This window comes from Mycteria americana, unplaced genomic scaffold, assembly GCF_035582795.1.
Source record: "Mycteria americana isolate JAX WOST 10 ecotype Jacksonville Zoo and Gardens unplaced genomic scaffold, USCA_MyAme_1.0 Scaffold_39, whole genome shotgun sequence".
NCBI classification, from domain to species: domain Eukaryota; kingdom Metazoa; phylum Chordata; class Aves; order Ciconiiformes; family Ciconiidae; genus Mycteria; species Mycteria americana.
This window is the reverse complement of record NW_027445626.1, coordinates 938,651-958,816: the sequence shown is the minus strand read 5'-3', so window position 1 is coordinate 958,816 and position 20,166 is coordinate 938,651. Positions and strand designations below refer to the sequence as shown.

At 57.7% G+C, this 20,166-nt stretch overlaps 1 non-coding gene and 1 pseudogene across 1 annotated transcript; one reads left to right on the top strand and one right to left on the bottom strand.

The window, feature by feature from the left end:
* The first annotated feature begins 7,355 nt into the window (after positions 1-7,355).
* TRNAA-CGC (transfer RNA alanine (anticodon CGC)) lies at positions 7,356-7,427 on the top strand. The gene has a single exon. It is a non-coding gene; the product is annotated as a tRNA-Ala (tRNA).
* A 540-nt stretch (positions 7,428-7,967) lies between these two features.
* LOC142403587 (scavenger receptor cysteine-rich domain-containing protein SCART1-like) lies at positions 7,968-19,655 on the bottom strand (annotated as a pseudogene).
* Between the last annotated feature and the right edge of the window lie 511 nt (positions 19,656-20,166).

Below are 20,166 nucleotides of genomic sequence, written 5' to 3'. Positions count from 1 at the left end.
TAACTTAGGCATTTGCCCATGCTATCCCACACACCCTGCCACTCATAACTATCTGGCCTTGGGGCAGATCTTCTTAAATTGCTTACTAATCTTGGACAAGATCGAAACAATATTCCCAAGCAATACCAATACAAGTATCTTAACTACCCAAGGTTGTTCAAAATACTGAAAAGTTACTGTAGTGAAGGAGGAAGCATTGTAGAAGAACGTAGTGAAGGTACAATTCTGCATTTCCTCCATAAAAAACCTCTCAGAGGAAGAAGTATAATTGCAAATTGTCTCCATAAGGTAATACCCAACATACAATAATGGTTCCAGTACAGCACTTAGATACCAAAATAAACCCAAGGTCACTGTTTTAATAACAAATCTCACAGGCAAAACATCACCAATTAAAGCAGAGCACAGCAAACTGCAAAAACCAACACCGATCTTTAACATGTACGGCAAAAAAATGAGCATGGTGCAGATCAGGTAAACCAATGCTAGGAACAGATGGATCAATATCACATCCCACAACTACTAACAGATCTAAATTCCTTAATACACTCTGCTTAATCTGTTATTATCTCAAACACTTCGTGGCCCACATTGGGCACCAAAAAGGACTGTTGTGGTTTAGCCCCAGCCGGCAGCTAAGCACCATGCAGCTGCTCGCTCACTCCTCCCCAGTGGGATGATCTCTCCCCGGATGGGGGAGAGAATTCGAAGAGCAAAAGTAAGAAAACTCGTGAGTTGAGATAAGAACAGTTTAATAATTGGAACAAAATTATAGTAATAATAATAATGAGTTGTAATGAGAAAGAAAACAACAAGAGAGAGAGAGGAACAAAACCCAAGGGAGGGAAAGGCGGGGGGGGAATAGATACAACCGCTCACCACCTGCCGACTGATGCCCAGCCAGTCCCCGAGCAGCGATTGCTACCCCCCGGCCAAATCCCCCCAGTTTATATACTGGGCATGACATCATATGGTATGGAATAGCCCTTTGGTCAGTTTGGATCAACTCTCCTGGCTGGCTGTGCCCCCTCCCATTTCTTGGGCACCTGGCAGAGCATAGGAAGCCGAAAAAGTCCTTGACCAGTGTAAACACCGCTTAGCAACAGCCAAAACATCAGCGTGTTATCAATATTATTCTCATATTAAAATCCAAAACACAGCACTATACCAGCTACTAGGAAGAAAATTAACTGTATCCCAGCCAAAACCAGGACACTTGTACAGCTAACGGGAATCATTTCATAGGCTAGTTAAAGCGGAAGATTTCAAAGTGCACCTAATAAGAAATATTTTTTAAACATTCTATTTTATTAATTTCAGTTTAAAGAAGAGGTGATAGCAGCATTCTCCCATTGATATTGATGCAGAGTGTCTCCTCAGGAAGTCTGGACAGGCAGGAAAAGCAGCCCCTTGAGGTCTGACACTCTATGGACAGCCTTGCTCCTCACCTCCCCAGCCTCACCATTTCTGTCATTGGCCACCTGGGACTTGCTTCACTTTGCCTTACCTCAGACTTCACTGACCTCTGGGAGCTGAATGTTACAGCTCCATGGCACCATCTCCCACCTCATCTCCTTAGAGAACCAGCTGCACACAGGCACAGAAGGAATTTTCCTCTTTCCAAGCAAAGCAAAGTAAAGCATGATCAAGTTTCATGAACACTAAAACACACTCCTCAACCATACGCTAAGTACAAGCTGCCTCTCATGAGGCTGACTTTCTACAAGGGATAATCTTATGAGGAATGTTGTAGATCGATAGATACAAAAAGGGAGCTATAAACATAATTGAAGAGTTGGCTCTTGAAGAGAGACAATTAGGCTACTGAAAGACAGGCAAGCTTTTAGTCCCTAAAGCTCAAAGCAGCAGCATAGGTGAGAGGTATCCAAATGAAGAAAGAGTAAGGCAAGGAGAAAGCTGGATAATCATGGCAAGGGCCTTTGTTGAGGCAGTCTGCATCTGAAAAGATGACTTTAGAAATGGTCTTTGTGTCAGGACAGGGGAAAGTATATGAAAGATGAGAGAAATGAAATACACCGCATAACAGGCAGAATAGTGGTAAGGAAGTTAGAGGGGAAGATTGATATTTCTGTGGAATGTGCCTTTGGAAAGGTCATGGGATTGGGAGAGGTCTCTTGTGAGTGAGGACAAGCCTGTGTTGCACCCGCCTTTGAAAGAGGCCAAAAGTGCAATCCAGGGAGCCACAGGCTGTACAAGCTCACCTTGGTGAGGAGTGTGCCAGCAGTTGGAGTCCTCTTGGGTGACATTTCTGGGACCCTGAAAGAGAAGAATGTGTCCACAGGCAGTCAGCATGGACTTCCAAAGGGTAAATCATGCCTCGTCAACTTGCTTGCCTTCATGACGAAGAAACTGCCTTTGTGCATGAGGGGAGAGCAGTGGATGTTGTTCACCTCAGCTTAAGCAAGGCTTGTGGCATGGGTAAAATCAGCTGGGTAAAACACCAGTTGGACGATGAGGCTGAGAGAGCAGTGGAGAAGGGGTCATAGCCTACCTGAAGGCCACTGGCACATCCTGGGGCATTGTGGGGCAGCACAAGGGACTCTCCTGGGCCCTGTGCAGTTTCACATGTGTGTCCATGACCCAGAGGAGGAAACTCTCACCACATTTGTCAATGACACTACATTGGAAGGACCATTCCTGTGCCTTAGGGATGTCATTCAGGAGAAACCGGACAGGCAGGAGGACTGTCCTGTCAGGAACTTCATGAACTAGAACAAGGGCAGAGGCCAGATCCAGCACCTGGGATAGACTAATGGCTTGCAGTGGCAGGGGCTGGGGACTGCCTGGCCAGGGAGTAGCTCTGCGTAAAAGGCCCTGGTGGAGCTGGGGAACAGAGGGCACAACACGATCCAGCAGTGATCTACACAACCCAGTGCGACATGGTAACAAAGGCAACCAGCAGTGTCCTATAAAGAGAAGCCTCGCCAAAAGTGTGAGGGAAGAGATCGTCTGCCCCTGCTCATCCCTCGTTAGACCTGGTGCTGTGTAGGCCATCCCGTTGTCCAAAAAACCAAAACCATGGCGATGACACCAGCCACGGAGCCATGAGTTAATAGATTGGGTATCTCTGTTCCTTCTAGTGTCAATGCCCACAACTGGAAGGAGAGAGGAGAAAATAACCTGTGCTCCGGAGTCCCTTACTAGCCGTCCCAAGGCCCTGAAGTCTGTTTTGATTGCCCTAGGACTTCGTGTTGCAGCTTCATCGCCCCCCACATGGAAGAGCAGGAGAGGGTAATAGTCCGAGGGCCGTACCAGGCTACGGAGTATCCTCGTGACATCCTTCACCCGGGCCCCCGGAGGCAGCAGACTTCCCTAAGAGGAAGGTCCGTCCGGCATATCGGGCCCTCGCTTCCCCTCAGAAGGGAGTCGCCCACAACTATAACCCGTCTTCTCTTCCTTGTGGAGGTGGTGTTAATACAAGAGGTACGTTCTTCTGACCTGGGCGACGCCTCTGGTGTAGATGGACTGTCACCCCCATCCTCCATGGACTGGCTTCCACCTCCAGGGCCTCATACCTGTTGTGCAGAGGCACCTGGGCAGGCGAGGTGGGCAAGGAGGGCTTTCGCCTGCCGCCACGAGCGTGGACTTGCCTCCATTCACTTTTGTCCTTTGAGCTGCTGCCTTCAGCCTGGTGGGGGAGGGATACAGGATCCCCTTGATTGCGGATTCTTACTGGCGGCTGCTGCTGCTCCTGTTCCGGTCTCGGGGGGGCAGAGCATGGCAATACCAGTCTGTCTCTTTCTCAGCCTCCCTGAAGCTTCTTAACCTTTCTACTTCCTCCCGTAGCTCTGCAACCATGCAGAGCAAATCATCCACCTGGATGAATCTTTTACCGAGCATTGAGATGGGGATGTGCCCGAAGACTGGAAGAAATCAAATGTCACTGTTATTTTCAAGGAGGGCAAGAAGGAGGACCTGGGGAACTAGAGACGATTCAGCCTCTCCTCGACCCCTGGGAAGGTGATAGAGCAGCTAATCCTGGGAAATATTTCCAGGTAGATTGTACTGGTTTTGGTTGGGACGGAGTTAATTTTCTGCATAGCAGCCCGTATGGTGCCATGTTTGGGATTTGTGACCAACGCAGTGTTTATAATACACCAGTGTTGTAGCTATTTGCGGAAGAGTGCTTTCACAGCATCAAGGCCTTCTCTCTTGCTCTCTCTTCCTCCCCAGCAACTAGGCTGGATCTCTTATGAGGGAGGACCAGGGGACGTCATTTAGCAAGGCAAAGTTTTACACAGTGCATTGGTGTCCATGTCCAGGTTTTGGTAGCGAGGAGGCTACACGTGTGACCTCTGTGAGAGAAGAAGACTAAGGGCTGCCTCCATGCCAGACAGGGCTGAGTCCAGCCAGCTCCAAAATAGACCCACCGCTGGCCAAAACTGAGCCCAGCAACAAAGCTGGTGGAACGGGTGTGAAAATGTATTTAAGAAGAGGCACAATTACCAGACTGGGATAGGAGTTAGGGGGAAAAAAAGTGTGAGAAACAGCCCTGCAAACACCATGGTCGGTGAAGAAGGAGGAGAACCACCCTGTCAGTGGTCCAGGCACCAGAGCAGATATTCCCCTGCAGCCCAAGCAGAATACCACAGCACAGCAGGTATTTTCCTGCAGCCTATGGAGAAGACCATGGTGGACAATGTAAGCCCTGCAGTCCGTGGAGGACCCAATGCTGGAGAAGTTGGATAATTCCTGAAAGAACTGTGGCCTGTGGAGAGCCCAGAGTGGAGCAGCTTCATCTTGAAGGACTGTAGCCTGTAGGAGGGACCCCATGGGAAAAGTGTGAGAAGGAAGGAGCAGCAGGCAGGAAGTGTTCTGGACTGACCACAACCCCCATTCCCCATGGCCTAGCGCTGCTCAGAGGGGAGGAGGTAGAAGAGTTGGGAATAAAGGAGTGAAGCTGAGCTGGGGAAAAAAGGGTGGGGAGGAGGCCTTCCATGGGGAAGGAGGTAAGGTCTTCCAACAGCCCCACACTTCTTCCACCCTCAGCCTTTGCAGTTACACGTGCCTGGCCGGCCCACCTGCTTTGCCACTGTCACGTTTGGACTGAAGTCCCACACACATTTTGGCATGCCCAGTGTAAGCTGGCCTCCACACAAAACTCCATGGCCCACCTGGCCATGGAGGCAGGGAGAGGACAGATCCCTGTGCCCAGGGCCAGGAACAGCTCTTCCCTGGGACCCTCGCCAAGGAATGCTCCTCATGTGTGTCAGCCTGTGGCCTGGCAGGGGTGGAATTGGGACAAGGGCTGCTGGGGCAGGGCTGAAGTACCGCAGCTGGCAGAACATTAGACTGAACATCTAAAGGTCCCTGGTTCAATCGTGGGCTGATACAGTGGTATCTTTGCTCAGTTTTTTGCAGAGCCTGCCTGCTTCTTCCAGCCTACCCTGGCCCTCCTTGCTCCTTCACCTCTTGCCAGAGCACTGTCCCTGCACGGTAGCTGCAGATCTGCGGGTTAGAAGGAGCCTTCCTCTCGCTCCACAAGTCCCCAGGCTTCCCCTCAACAGGACTCTCCATTCAGTGCTTCTTTGGGGTGCTCTCCATCTGTCCCTCCCCAATTGCTCCACAGCAATTGGCACCTTTCCTTTGTGGGGTCTCTGCAAAGACCTTGTCTCTCTCCACTTTGTCATTCTTGATGGTGCACAGACTTCTCCCCTCCTCACACACATCCTTCACCTGGACCTCAGCTTGCAGACCAGAGCATACTGCCCATGGGGGAGGCCACTGTCCCCCCAGTCCCAGGGAGAGGCACTCCCTGGAGCTGAGGCCTGAATGGCAGCGTCCTCCCTCCAGAGGTCTGTCACAGCGAGACCTCTGATGTGCCAAGGACAGCTGGCAAAGCCATGCCCAAATAGACTCACCCACCAGACTGCGCTGGCTAGACCAGCTGAAGCCCCTCACAGCCATCAGTCCCTGCACAGAGGAAGAAAGACCTGCTCATGAGCTCCAACAAGCTGCTGGGCTCCCCTCTTGCAACCTCTTGCTGCTACAGAGCCCTGCTCGCCCCCCAGGAACACAGTGACAGCTGTGACCCCGCACATCTCCCTCTGTCTCCAGTCTCAACCTCTCCCCAGTCAGCCCAAGGAATGGCACATGCTGGACTATAGTTGCACAAGAAGATGCATGTTCTAACCCTGTGCAGTTCTGCTGCCTCACAGCCGTCTCCTTAGAGATGCACCTGCAGAGGAGTTTGGCTTTTGTTGTGACTGAGCGCAAGTGAGAGGTGGTGAGAGGGAGAGACTGTCTGTCCAAGCACAGTTACTGTCTTGTCAGCTTTTAGCACAAGCTTGAACACGCTTGGCCGCAGGGGTAGTGCCTGCAGGATTATCACTGCTCCAGAAGAGTCCTTCTAGGCCTTTCTTGAGCAAGAACGGGAGAGTCATTGCTGAGGATGGGTTTTGGGGTCATGTGTGCAAAGCAGAAGAGGTGAGCAGTCCATCCCCTTAACTCCACTCAACCACTCCAGAAGTTCACAGGCACTGTGGTCTGCTTTTGATTCCCCCAAACCCCCATGCCAGGCAGGGGCTCAGGAGGGAAAAATCTATGGCATTGGGCAACACAATTGTCCCAGCTGTGCCACCATGAGGACACCATCCCTGCATGTGGTCAAAGCATCAGCCTTTGAGTTACCAGCTGAACACACTCACCCACCCTGCCACAGAGACCCCAGCCAGGGCTGTCCCAGGGCACTGCTTTGCTGCCAGGACAGTCATCAGTGCTGAAGGAATGGGAAGATCCCTGAGCCCAACCCCCATGCCCAGCCCCATGGAGATGGAAGCCTGCTCTTCAAGTCACCTCCAGGGATGCTCGGGAACAGAGGGCTGCAGGGGGAGGCCTGGTGCCTGGAGAAGGGGTATAATATTTCTGCCACCACGTCCCCTCCACAGCATGCCCTGGAATGCCATCGGAGCCTGCGGGCACCTCACAGCAGGCAGGGCATTTCCCTCACCCTGTTGCACTGCTCCTGCTGTGGAGTTGGGGACAGATGTGGCACAGAGGGGTGTTGCCCTGGGTGGCAGAGGAGGCTCAGGGGAAGGGGTTTTCTCCTCTCCATCGACCCATCCCGCAGTGGGCCAGAGCGTGGGAGCAGCACCTGCAGCAAGAGCCTCCTTCTGCCCCATTGCCCTGCCGAGGCGTTGAAGGGGCAGCACTCTGCAGTGCAGCCCTGTGCCAGGATCAGGCCCCAGCACAGAGGCAGTCCCAGCTTCCCCATCTCAGAAGGGTTCAAGTGCTGTTTTCTGCAGAGGTTCCCTGGGCACGCAGGGGACAACAGGACTGTGCTTGTCATAGACACATCACGGGAGGAGAGTGTCTCTCCTGCTGGCAGGTGTCAAGGGGATGTAGCTCAGTGGCAGAGCGCCTGCTTCGCATGTGGGAGGTCCTGGGTTCAATCCCCAGCATCTCCAGGGGTGCTTTTGCCCTGACTCCCCAGCTTCAGGCAGGTGCGGGCTGGAGCCCATGGAACAGCCCATGGAGACTGGGCTCCTGGCAGAGCATGAGGAGAGGGAATCTCAGCCCCGTGTGTTCCAGAAAGTGGCTCTGCACCCTGTGCTGGGGCAGTGGGGAGCAGAGCTGCATCCTCACCATTGTGGGAGGTAATCCGTGGGCCATGATCCCCCCTGGGGATGGCTGGGGTGTTTTGGGGTGAGCAGCAGGATTATTCCCCAGGGACCATGGGCTCTCGCAGCCCCACAGCCTGACCCCGAGCCTGCTGTCCCTGAGATGTGCCCCTTGCCTACCACTGTGTCATCGTTCTCTGCTCCCCCTCATCAGCCTCAGGGAGGTGACCCAACACCTGGGCAGGCAAGCCCCAGCTCTGGGTCAAAGCCCTCAGAGACTTTTAATAAGAACAAATATGGACGCACAGTGTAAAAGCGGGAATAAAAATAGAGGAAACTGCAGGCGGTTTCTGCTGCCCGTGGTAAAGGGAGATGTTTCCCTGGTGCTCACAGCTCTCCCAGCTGCACAGAGCTCTCCTCCCTCCTGGCTGCACCCAGCTGCACAGCAGGGATGGGCTCTCCTGGCCTGGGGCTCAGGGACTGTTGCTCACCAAGCTGCGGTGTCACAGCCTTTGTGTCCTCATGGGGATGTGCCACAGACACCTCTTCAGCATCATCATAGCCCATGCTACCCAGGGACAGGGACAAGGTGTCTCCTTCAGCTCCAGGGACCCCAGCACTTCTCCGGGAGCGCAGGCTGCCCCCTGCAAGCAGCAATTCAGGATATTGCAGTTGGCCCATGGGGTCTGTACATCACCTTCCTCCCTGCTCCTCACCACATTCGGCTCCTTCTCCCACCCACAGTCCCTCCAAGGAAAACTCCCGCGGCAGGTTCCCCCTCCCCAGGAGGTTTGGGTGTCAGGACCATAGCGACAGGGGTGGCACCAGGGATGGCACCCCAGGAACCAGCAGCGCTATCTTTCCCTCTCACCTCCAAATGCATCCCTGGAGCCTGCTCCCTCCTCTGGCACCCTGGGCATTTCCCAAGCTCCCTGCTCAGGAGCAGCACCCTCCCTTAAGTCAGGAACCTCCTTGGCATCATCATAGCCATCTGCTGGGTTGCCTCCAGGCACAACAATAACATCTGAAAGGAGAGGGGAGCTGCTGACAGTGAGAAGATATGTCCTGCAGAGCAGAGGATAGGTCGATGCACATGGAAACACAGGGTTGAGACACTGGTGTTGGCAGCACCACAGGAGACCCCCATGTCCTCCCCATCTCTCATGGTGACACTCAATGACTCCTCTGTCCATCACATGTCTACAGGGAGACCAACACCTTCCTGTCTCCATTACCTGGTGCTGATTTCAGACCATCCTCCTCCTCGGTGTCCCCAGGGTAGGGCTGCAGCTGGGTCAGGGACTCCTCTGCATAGGAGCCTGGAGAGATGCACAGCAGGTGGTATTGACCGAGCCCCACTGACCTGTCTCATGGTCAGCGCTGCTGGGGAAGGGGGACTCACAGAGCTGGGGCTGCATGAGGAGGAGGGTGGGGAATTTATCCGTCTCCCCCAGGACAAACATTGTCTCAAAGGTGCTCCCAGAGCTGCCCTAGGACAGCCCCTTCCCTCACTCCTCAGGTGTCACATGGGGTGCAGGGGCAGGAAGAGAGGGGCTGTACAGCTGGGAAGGGCAAAGCTGGTCGGGAGAAAGCTCCTCTCCTGGACCCACACCCTGGATGCTCCCCTACAGACAACACGGCCCCAGCGCTGCAGGGACCATAGTGTGGGGGGCTTCAGGGGATCATCTCTGGGTTGGGCCCAGGGGAAAGTGTCCTGCAGATGTGCCTCCAGGGAGGACCCACACCCACCTGAGCGACCAAACCTCGCCTGCTTCTCCCACACTGGGCTGTAACCGATCTCCTCGTACACGGCCTCGGGAAAGAGCTCCTGAGCTCTCCTGGAGCCTGGGGACAGAGGCAGGGCTGGCCCAGGGAGAGGCAGAGGGGTGATGGGATCCCACTGTGCTCCCCAGACCTCTTGCTTGGGCCAGCCCAGGACTGGTCTGACAGCACAGCCCCACTGCACTGTCCAGGCAGGGCTGCAGCACCCCCAGTGAGGGCAACGTTGCTGTGGAGATCATCTGGGGCAGCATCACCCTCGCATCATCCTTTCAGAGACAGCGCTCATGCCCCTATAGCCCCTGGGACATGCACCCCTTGTCTGACCCTGGAGCAGCTCCCATGTTTTCTCTCCACCTGGAGCTGCTCCCTATCTGCCCCAGGGGTCTACAGCAGGGCCCCTGCCCTGCCATGGGGTGGGGAGGGCTGGGCAGAGGGACAGGCTGGGGACCTGACACCTCGGAGATGGACCCTACTGCCCCACACGCCTGCTGTCATCTCTGTTGCCCCAGAACCCCTTCCAGCACTACCCAGAGCACTGCCAGCCTTGGCCGTCCCCAGTCTGCCATTTCTCTCCTTGCCCCAGTGCTAGCCCCCCATGCCTCTGGGCTCTCTCTAACCCTTGCTGCTGGTGCCCCATGGCCAGGCAGTCAATGGGGCGGTGCATGGGACAGGTGGCAGCACACAGTCTCATCCCCTCCAGCTCTGCCTGTGCCCCTCACTGACACCCCACAGCACCCCACAGCCCTTGGAGGAGGCGTCTCCCCCTGGGACTGCTGTGGAAGGACCCACCTCTGCGTCCCGACCTGGCCCTTAGCACTTGCCCAGCCAGGAGGGCCAGGAGCACGCATAGGAGGGCCCCCAGGATGATGCAGATGATGACGGGCACAGAGAGTCTCCTGCTGCTGGTGAAACGGCCCCGCATGGGACCTGTATGGGCAAGAACATGGAAGGGGCAGCACCAGGCGTGGGAGAGGAGGGGACAGCACCAGCCCTGACGCCCATCACACAAGGCAGGAGGGGGTGAAGGGTCCCAGGGGGGACTGATGGGCAAGCTTCCACCCTGCTGAGTACATTCCAACCCTCCCCAACTCCACCACCACCACCCCAGTGCCTCCTCCTGGGAGTTTCACAGCCCAGTAAGGAGCCACTTCCATCCAGTTGCGGGTCACAGCCTGGCCCCAGGGATACCCAGCCTCAGGCAAGAGGACCAGTTACCTGGTCGGGTTGTGGAGGCTGCTGTCCTGCGTGGAGCTGCAGAGGAGGAAAAGGAGAGCTGGGCTGAGAGGGTGGGTGTGCAGGTATCGGGGAGCCTCCTTCCCAACAGACCGCGTGTGTGTCTGTAGATGTCCCTCACACATCCCACCCAAATTGCCCCTCCAGTAGTGCTAGAAAGGGAGGCCAGGCCAGGGCCCAGGGCCTCTGCTCTGGGCGGCAGACAGCCCAGGTGGGACAGGCAGCCCAGGGGAGAACCCTGGGGCTTTAGGACCCCACGGGCATTGCCCAGAGGACACCCAGTTCCACCCAGGCTGCTCCCTGCCTGGCACCAGGCTCCTGCACTCTGCAGGAACGCTCTTGCTCTTGGGAGGTCAGGGGCCATGCCAGGACCAATTGACAAAACACCTTCCCCAGGTCCCTGCCATTACTCCAGCAAGGGGTCCCAGCCCTGCCGCTCACCTTAGCAGCACACGGCAGCGTCTTCCTTATGCCGGCAAGCACCGCCATCCCCGGGCCGGGCCCAGCAGTCCTGCAGGGATGGCTCCGTCCCCCGGCACTCCACCTGCTCCAGCCAGATGGGGCCTTGCCCCATCCCAAATGCAGCCTCATTCAGGGCAGACACCGCAGGACCACAGCCCAGCTGCCTGCACGCCACCTCGGCATCCCGCATGTCCCAGGAGTCGTCGCACACCGTCCCCCAGGAGCCACGGTGCCACACCTCCACTCTGCCCGAGCACCCGTCCTCGCCTCCCACGGCACGAATCTTCTCCCTGTCTGGAGAAGGCAAAGACCTCCCATGGCACTGAGACAGCAGGCAGAGCCCTGCCACACAAGAAGGGGACACAGAGGAGCAGCTCAATACCTGTGCAGCTCGTGGAGTTGGGGCATGGGGCCAATGGCTCCGGGGACATTTCTGGGCGTGCCCCTGAAGAAAGAAACCCTGAAGTGAAGGGGCTGCTGTGTGGGATGGTGCAGAAGAGAGCGAGGCTGAGCTCTTCTTGTGCCTCCCTGTACCATCTTGGTCATGGCAGCAACTGAAGCCCGGTCATTCAGGGGACACGCGCAGGACTGGGGGGACCCTGATTGCTCAGCCCCTAAAGGTCCCTGGTTCACAGAGCAGCAGTAGTGTGTCTATGGAGGGGAGGCTCTTCTGAAGCCTGTCTGAACTCTTCTGAGACCTCCCCTGGAGATGCCTCTGCCTCCCCCACGTGCTGCTGGCAACCTGGGTGAAAACTGCTGCTGGATTTGTGTGGCTTTGGTCATGTTTGTGCCACTGGCAGCAGAAGGGTCTGACATAGAAAGGAATAGCCCCTCTGCATTTGGCTGTGCATAGAGGGGAGCAGGAGCTGGGGTGACACTGTGCCCGAGTGGCTCAGAGTTACCATCGCAGGTGATGTGGATCTCATCTCGCAGGTCTTCACATGACTGCGGGTCCCAGGCAGTGGAAGGACACTGCCAGAAGGAGCTGGTTTTCTCCCCACACTGCACATTATCCAGCCATGCAGGGCCAGACACCTTGCCATAGGGCAGGCGTCTTTCCAGGGATCCTCCGTCCCCGCAGCCCAGCTCCTTGCATGCCAGCGACACCGTGCTGAGAGTCATCGAGTTGGAGCAAATGCTCCCCCACGTCCCGTTGTAGAAAACCTGCAGGCGTCCGGAGCAGCCGTCGCTGTTCTGCAGCCTGAGGGCCAGGAACTCTGGGAGGAAAGGCAGGAAGGGGGAAGAGGCTGGTGTGGGGCTGTGGGAGCCAGGACACCTCTGCACTCCCCAAGCCCTCAGCCAGGCAGGGGCAGGGCCAGCACGTGCCCCTTGCACCCGGGGGCAGAGAGAAGTCCCTGATGCACAGACACCCCTGCCCTTCCTGCTAGCACTCGGGGACGGCTGAGCTCCCCAGGGACCCCCAGAGGGACTGAGGGTGCCCGTGCATGGGTGTGCATAGGACAGCCCCAGGCAGGGTCTCACAGGCAGCCAGGGACAGCCTTGGCCACGCCCGGCTCTCCCCACGTCCTGGCTTCCCCTCAAACCAGACTCCCACCACAGCTGCCAGCACAGACCTGAGCAGATGACTCCCGCATCCTCTTTGTGCCCGCAGTCGTGCTGCCCCCAGGGCCTGGCAGGGCAGTCCCAGAGAGCAGCTTCGTCCCCAGAGCAGGTCACGCCATCCAGCCAGATCTGCCCAGAGCCTTCCCCAAACCGAGCAGAGCTGGCCGCCTCCACCGCCCCTCCACAGCCCAGCTGGTGGCAAACGACAGCAGCATCAGCCAGGTCCCAGTCGTCATCGCAGATGGTCCCCCAGCTGCCCTGGTAGTAGATCTCCACTCTCCCGGCACAGCGCCCAGACCCGTTCACCAGACGGACCCGCCGGCTCCCTGCAGTGGGGAGAAACCCCAGTGGCTGTCAGGGCATGGCTACCCACACACCCCATCATCTGGGGGGACGATGAAGCACTGCTCACCCCAGCAAATGACTCCCACGTCCTCTGCAACCCCTTCCGCTAGTGACCTCTCGGGCAGGGAGGTGTTGCAGAGGGTCAGCTTGGTCTCATTCCCTGTGCACCGGACCCCTCGCAGCCCTACGGGGCCCGTCCCTCGCTCAGGCTTTGGGGGGTTGTAGGCTGCCTCTGCCTGTCCGCACTGCAGCTGCCGGCACACCACGTTGGCCTCCTGCACGTCCCACTGGTCATCCAGGACTCTGCCCCACGTCCCGCGCTGCAAGATCTCCACTCGCCCGTCGCACCGGCTCCCTCCACCCACCAGCCGCAGGGATGCAAAGCCGGCTGAGCCTGGGGAGAGCAGAGATGCCACAGCCATCGGCAGCACTGGGGAGCATGGCACCCTTCAGGGAGGAGGGCAAGGGGGACTTTTCCAACCAAACAGGACAAGTCTGAGCCTTGTGCTGACAAGAGGAGAGGGCAAAGCCCGTGCCTGCTCTCCAGCTCACACCCAGCTCTGCTGCTGCTGGGGGCACCCAGGCAGCTCCTGCCTGGGTGGTGGGATGAGGCTCTGCAGGGCTCTCTGTGGGGATGGCATGCGGTTGTCTGCAGCCAGAGGGATGGAGCAGAGCCCCGCAGCCCTGTCCTGGGCTCATCCCACAGGAGAGAAACACAGGAGCACAGGCCTGGCAGTGGCGCATGGGCCTAAGCCGCTGCCCTGAGGGCAGGTGCCTGCCTTCATTCAGTCCTCAGCTCTCCCACAGCAGAGCGGTCAGCCTGAGCAGGCAAAGCCCTCCAGAAGGCTTCTGGGGAAGCAAGGCTTTCTCCAGGGAGAAATTCAGCCTGGTACTGCCATGGGACCCCTGCTTTGGGTGGCCATGTCACACACAAGGGGCAAATGCAGCATTTTCCCAGCACTCACCTGAACAAATGACAGCGGCGTTGTTCCCATGGGAGCACGGTGAGGCCCCCAGGGTGATCACTGGGCACTGTCCCAGGTTGACTTCAGTCCCATCACAGTGGAATGAGTCTCTCCAGACTGGTCCGAGTCCTCTCCCAAAATGCCCTCCTCCAGGAAGGGACTCGGCAAACCCGCAGTTGAGTTGACGACAGAGAACATGAGCATCCGAGAGATCCCAGCGGGAGGCACAGAGGGTCCCCCAGGTCCCCAGCACCTGGACCTCCACCCTCCCTGCACACGCCGTGCTGCTGTTCACCAGCCTGACGCCTGTGTACTCTGGGGAGAGAGGAGGAGGGCTGAGGGTGGATTGGTGCTCTTGTACCCTCAGAAGCTGGCGGAGAGGCCAGAGGCACAGCATGCCTTTCTTCTCCCTCTGCACTATTTTCATGCTGCAGACAACCCATCAGCCCTCCTGTCCTCATGCCCAGCCCAGCACAGACCTTGCTCTCTTCCCCGACCCCCACCACATCCCCGGTGTTCAACACCCCACCCTGAGTCCTTACGTGTGCAGGTGACAGCTGTGCTGCTCATATGGGTGCAGGGCTGGTCCTTGTGGGACCCCCTGGGGCAGGAGTTGAGGAGGGATTCATTCCCCACACACTGCAGCTCTCCATCCCAGATGGGACCAACCCTTTCTCCAAAGTGAGCTGCCCCAGCTACAGGCAGGGCCACCCCACACTGCAGCTCCCTGCAGACCACGTCAGCAGCTTTGGGACCAAAGTGGGAGTCACAGACAGTTTTCCACTGGTCCCCATCATGGATCTCCACCCGTCCTGAGCAGTGGCTCTTCCCTTCTACCAGCCGGACAAAGCCTGGAACAAACAAAACAAATGAGAGCTCTCTGGCAGTTAAATGCCCACGTTCCCACATCACCTCCAAGCAAGCCATGACCAAATGGCGCCTTGCACAGCCCAGAGGAAGCTGTTGGGGGAGTGTTGGTGACACAAACACATCCAGGCCCCCCTGCACCCCTTCTCTACACCATAACAGCACTTAAAGATATGTGTCTCTTGCAGACCCACAGCAGAGCCTGCAGACCATGTTGGCAACTTTGGGATCAAAGTGTGAGATGCAAACAGTTTTCCCAGAGTCCTCATCATGTATCACTGTACATCCTTAGTAGGGGCTATTCCCTCTGACCAGCCAGACAGATCCTGGAGCTAACAAGGTCCCCTGAGTGTTCCCAGAACCCTCTGGCAGTCCCCTGATCATGTCCCATCTGATCTCTAAGGTGGTCAAAGGCAAAAAGCCCCATGACCATGCCAGCTGCTCTCAGGGGGTGCTGATGGCACAAAAACATCGTTCCCCCCCTGCTGCTCCTTCAGAAATCAGCACAGCACTTGTGGGCTTGCTTCTCTTCCAAACTCACAGCCACAGGAATCTCTCAGACAAACTGCTGCTGCCCCAGAGACCTTGGGCTACCCAGCTCTGGTCCCTGGCCACTGCAGCAGCCAGAGCACTTGGAGTCTGGGGAAATGGTCCCAGACACTGTTGGCTGCTGCAGCCTGCTCTGCCCCACCAAGCTCAGGGCCCAGCGTGAGGAACTCCTTGGTGCCACCAAAAATGCACACCGTGCCAGGGGGGTCTTGGGCTGTTGGGGTGCTGCTGGTAGATGAGACATGTCACAGGGCAAAGGCACAGTCAGGCTGTACCTGTGGTCAGTGTCTGTGCCAGCCTCCCGCTCTGGCACCTGCCGGGAAAGAGGTCTTCAGGCATGACCAGAGTGCACTGCTGGGCACACATGTCCATGGCCAACATCCGGTCAGAGGGCAGGGGAGTGGACAGAAGAGCAACCCTGGGCTTACACGAGCTCCCAGTGCAAGGGCAGGTACAGAGGAGAGCCAGTAAAGTGCTGGCAAACCCAAAAGCGCAAGGCAGCCAGAGGCTGGGACAGACACGAGAGGCCGGGCAGCGAGGCAGCACTCCTGCACGGGCTTTTGTCCCCCTGGGCACGCTCTTGTGGGGTGACCCTGGGGGAGGAATGAGGTGCCACGTGCCAGCCTGTTCCTCTGCCCAAGCCCAGCACTCCTCTCCAAGCAATACCTTTGCTTGGGCCAAGGGACGCTTGTCTACCGGGGGCACAACCCAAAATTCCTCATCCATCTCATGCCCATCCCCGAGGCTGTGGGTGGCTGCATGAGTCACTTTTGGCGCCTCTGGCATGGGGGGACCTGGCCCTCACTGCTGCCAGATGGGTCTTGGGTGAAAGGGAGGAGAAAGTTGGGAACCAACAGACATATCAGGGCAGGGCAGAGGGATTCATCTGAGCCACCTTGGCGGCCAGGCAGGGTAGGGGCACCCTGGGGCAGGTTCCCACTGGGCTTTCCCCAGGGACCGAGGACATCAGCAATGACAGTCCCAGCTCAGCAGTTCGACCAGCCACACCGGGCCCTGCTGTGACATTAGCCTGTTGCTCCCTGAGGTTATAGCCAGGTCCCTTCCCTTGTCCCAGACCCAAAGGTGGAGAACAGGCTGTCCCCTTACCTGAACAAATCACTCCAGCGTCCTCAGCATGACCACAGTTATGTTCAGCCCATCCTGCATGTGGGCAGTCAGACAGGGCCAACTCGGTGCCATTACAGCCAACATCATCCAGCCAAATGGGGCCAGATCCTGGCCCAAAGCCTCCGCGCTGAGGAGCTCCAACAGCAGACCCACAGTCCAGCTGCTTACAAACCACTGCTGCGTCGTTCATGCTCCAGTAGTCACCACACACGGTCCCCCACTGGCCCTCATGTTTCACCTCCACTCTCCCAGCAGAGTCGTTGTCGCCGTTCACCAGCCTCACCTCTGCAGCCCCTTCAAACACCAACATGGCACCGCTCAGGAGAGCTCCAAGCCGCAGCACTGCAGGTCTGGGGGAACCCCTTGCCAAGGCCATGTCAGAGGTGCCAGGGTGGGAGCCCTCTCCCCTCCAGGCTGTCCCCAGTGCGGTGCGGGGATCCCTTCTATCCCCACGGGCTGTGCAAGGCTGGGGGTGTGCAGGTCTGGCCCTGCTGGGTCATTCGCCATCCCACCGCACAAGGCACCTTCTCCCACCCCAACGGCCACCTGCCCCCTGCCCACGCACACCTGCACACTGTGACCAGCCCTGCACAGGGCACCCGCTCTTCCCCAGCCCAGCACCCCCTGAACAGCCCCGTGTACACAGCCCTGCAGCTTCCCATGCAAACCACCTGCCCTGCCACCATCCAAACCCACCCCCACCCCCAGGGCTTTCCCTGTTCCCACCGAGACCATTCCAGTGATCCCCACACCCACATCCCCTCCTCGTCCCTGGTGTCAGCCCAGCCCTGCACTGGGACAGGCCCGCCAGGAAGGATGTCTCTCGACGCAGATGCCCCCGTCCCCTTCTCTCTGCGGGGCACAAACTGCCCTCATGGGCTCAGGGTCCCCTGGAACAAGGGGGCAGTGAGCAGCACACAAAGCCTCTGGGGTACCCCAGAGGTTGGCAGTGCCCTGGGGATCTCTGCCTGCTGCCATCCCCAGCTAGGCCACCACCGGCCCCAGAGGCACAGTGCTGGGGAACAGGGGGTCCCCAAAGGCTACCCCAGGACAGGGTGTCTCTGCGTCCAGCCAGGCACAGGCTGCCCCAAACACCGGAGCCCTGGAAAAGGACATGCTCTCCCCCACCCAGACAGGCAGGCACAGGCTCCATGGACTTGAGCACCTTCTGGCCCTCACCTCAGTAGCACCTGCAAAGAAACCCCATTCCCGGACAGATCCCGATGGCCATGCTGCTACCCGCTGGGCCTGGGCTGGGGGACAATGGAACTGGCACTTACCGCTGCACAGCTGTACCCAGAGGAGCAGCCCCAGCATCCGAGGGGACAGGACTCCCTCTGTGCCCATCCTGAGCCTCCTGCCCTGCCAGCACATCCCTGCTCTGCCACACTCCCTGCCACGGCTCCTGGGGACTCCTGGGGACAATGACAACAGCAGGGCAATATATCTCTGCAGATGCCAGCCCAGCTACAGGACGAGCCAATCAAAGCAGCAGGGCCTTTTTCAACATTATCGGGAGCTATCTCCCCTCCGACACAGCCCGGCCCTCCAATGAACTTCTCCAGCGCCATTCATGACCATATATGACAGACGGCTCTGCTACAGGTGTCACGTCACCGTGGTGGGGGGCTGTCACAGGACAGGGCTGCTTGTGTGGGGGTAAATGGATTTTTCACCCCCTCAACCCCGCTTTCTCAACCAGGAGCACTGAGCATCTCCTATGCCAGGCACAGCCAAGAGCCCAAGGTGAGAGTGTCCAGCCACCCTCGTGCTGTGGGAAGCACAGGGCTGGGGCTGCGCCGGAGGCTGTGTCAGGAAGGGAAGGACACAGCCCCTGTCCCTGCTACAGACCCCGCTGTGCTGGGAGCAGCAGCTGGGAAAGGGCCTTAGCCCAGGCCAGAGCCCCGTCCCAGGAGTGCTGGCTCACCCTTCCTTCCCTGGAGAGCCCCGTGGAAGGTCCCTCGCAGGAGCCGGAGCTGTGACGTGTCCCTGCCCTGGCAGCAGACGTGCAGCCCAGAGGCTCAGACAGATCCCTGACTGTCAGCGTGTCACCGAGGGGCCGTTATTCCCCGCGGGCGCATCGGGAGCTCCAGCCTGCAGGTGCACAAACCACAGCCCACGTGGCCTTGCAGCACTCCCCACGCTCCCCCCGCAGCGCCCAGGCAGGAAGTCTGTGGTTTCCTCCTGGCGCCGTGCCCAGGCACATCCCTGCGGGGTCCCCGAGCCACCCCCACCCCGACTGCTCCAGCCAGGGCTGCAGGGGCTGCTCCTTCGGCCTCGCAGGCACGGGGCCGGGCAGCTCCTTCCTCTGTGAAGCCCTTGTGACAGCACACGGCCGCTCTGCACCGAGCCCCACAGCCATGGGGTGCCATCGGTGATGTCACCACTGCCACTGCTGTGTGCTCATGGGTTATCCTGTCGGTGACCTCACACCCTTCTGCTGCTGGCACTCTGTGTGCATGAGTTACAGTGTCACATGTGTGTGCGGTGTATGGACTTCTGTTGCTGATGGTTCTTCCAAAAAGCCGTATTTGGGCGTGGTCAAAATATTGTTTTGGTGGCATCAGAAGCACCTACAGAAGCTATGTGCCAGCTCCTGGCCTACCAGCTCCTCAGGCAGCAGTGACATCACAAGCTCATGCACAGCCCCTGGCCTATCTGCTACTCAGCCACAGAGGATGTCATAGCATCTACCTCTGATATTGGCCTGCTCCTGGCCTATCGGCCATTCAGGCACCAATGACCTCAAAACCACCTACAGAATCTACAGCCCTGCTCCTGCCCTACCAGCTCCTCAGGCAGCAGTGACATTAGAATCACCTACACATGCCATGGGCCTACTCCAGGCCTAAGAGCTACTCAGACATGACATCAGACACATGAAAGACCAGAGACGACCATCCCCAACCCCAAAACACTGGTGTCCCTTAAGGACCAGAGAACCCCAAGACCTTGGTGTTCCTCAAACCCCAAACCACAAGACCTTGTTGTCCTTTAGGGACCATCAATGACTTCCCCAAACCCCAAGACCTTGACGTCCCTCAAACCTCAAGACCTTGGTGTCCCTCAAAGACCAGAGATCATCTTCCCCATTCCCCTGCCCCTTCCCGACATGTTGGGGTGGTGCTGCTGGCCTACCTCAGCACTTCATTTCTGCAGTACCCCCACCAGAGAGGACCATGGGCTGTTCCACTGCCGGGGGCTTACTCACCCTGCGGTTTAATTGCCCCCGCCTGAAAAACCCCAGCAGCAAGAAGGCCTGTGGCCACAAGATCAAATGTTGGGCCTGGCAGCTCCATCAGCGCCCCCCTGCAGGGGGGGACCTCCCCAGCCAGGTAGGGTGGGGTGTCCCCCACTTCTACCCCCATGTTTCTAGCCCCGTGTATAGCCCCCCCGTTTATTGCCCCCCATTTTTATACCCTCATTTATCATCCCCGTTTATAACCCCCTCATTTATCACCCCGATTTATACCCCCCAAATTACAGCCCCTGTTTATCCTCCCCATATATACCCCCTGTTTATACCCACCATCTATTACCCTCCCCATATATATCCTCCTGTATACCCCCATATATACCTCTCCCTGTATATTGTGTGTATACCTCCATATACACCCCTCCCCATATACACCCCTCCCCATACAGACCCCTTCCCATATGTACCGCCCATTTATTGACCCGATTTACAACCC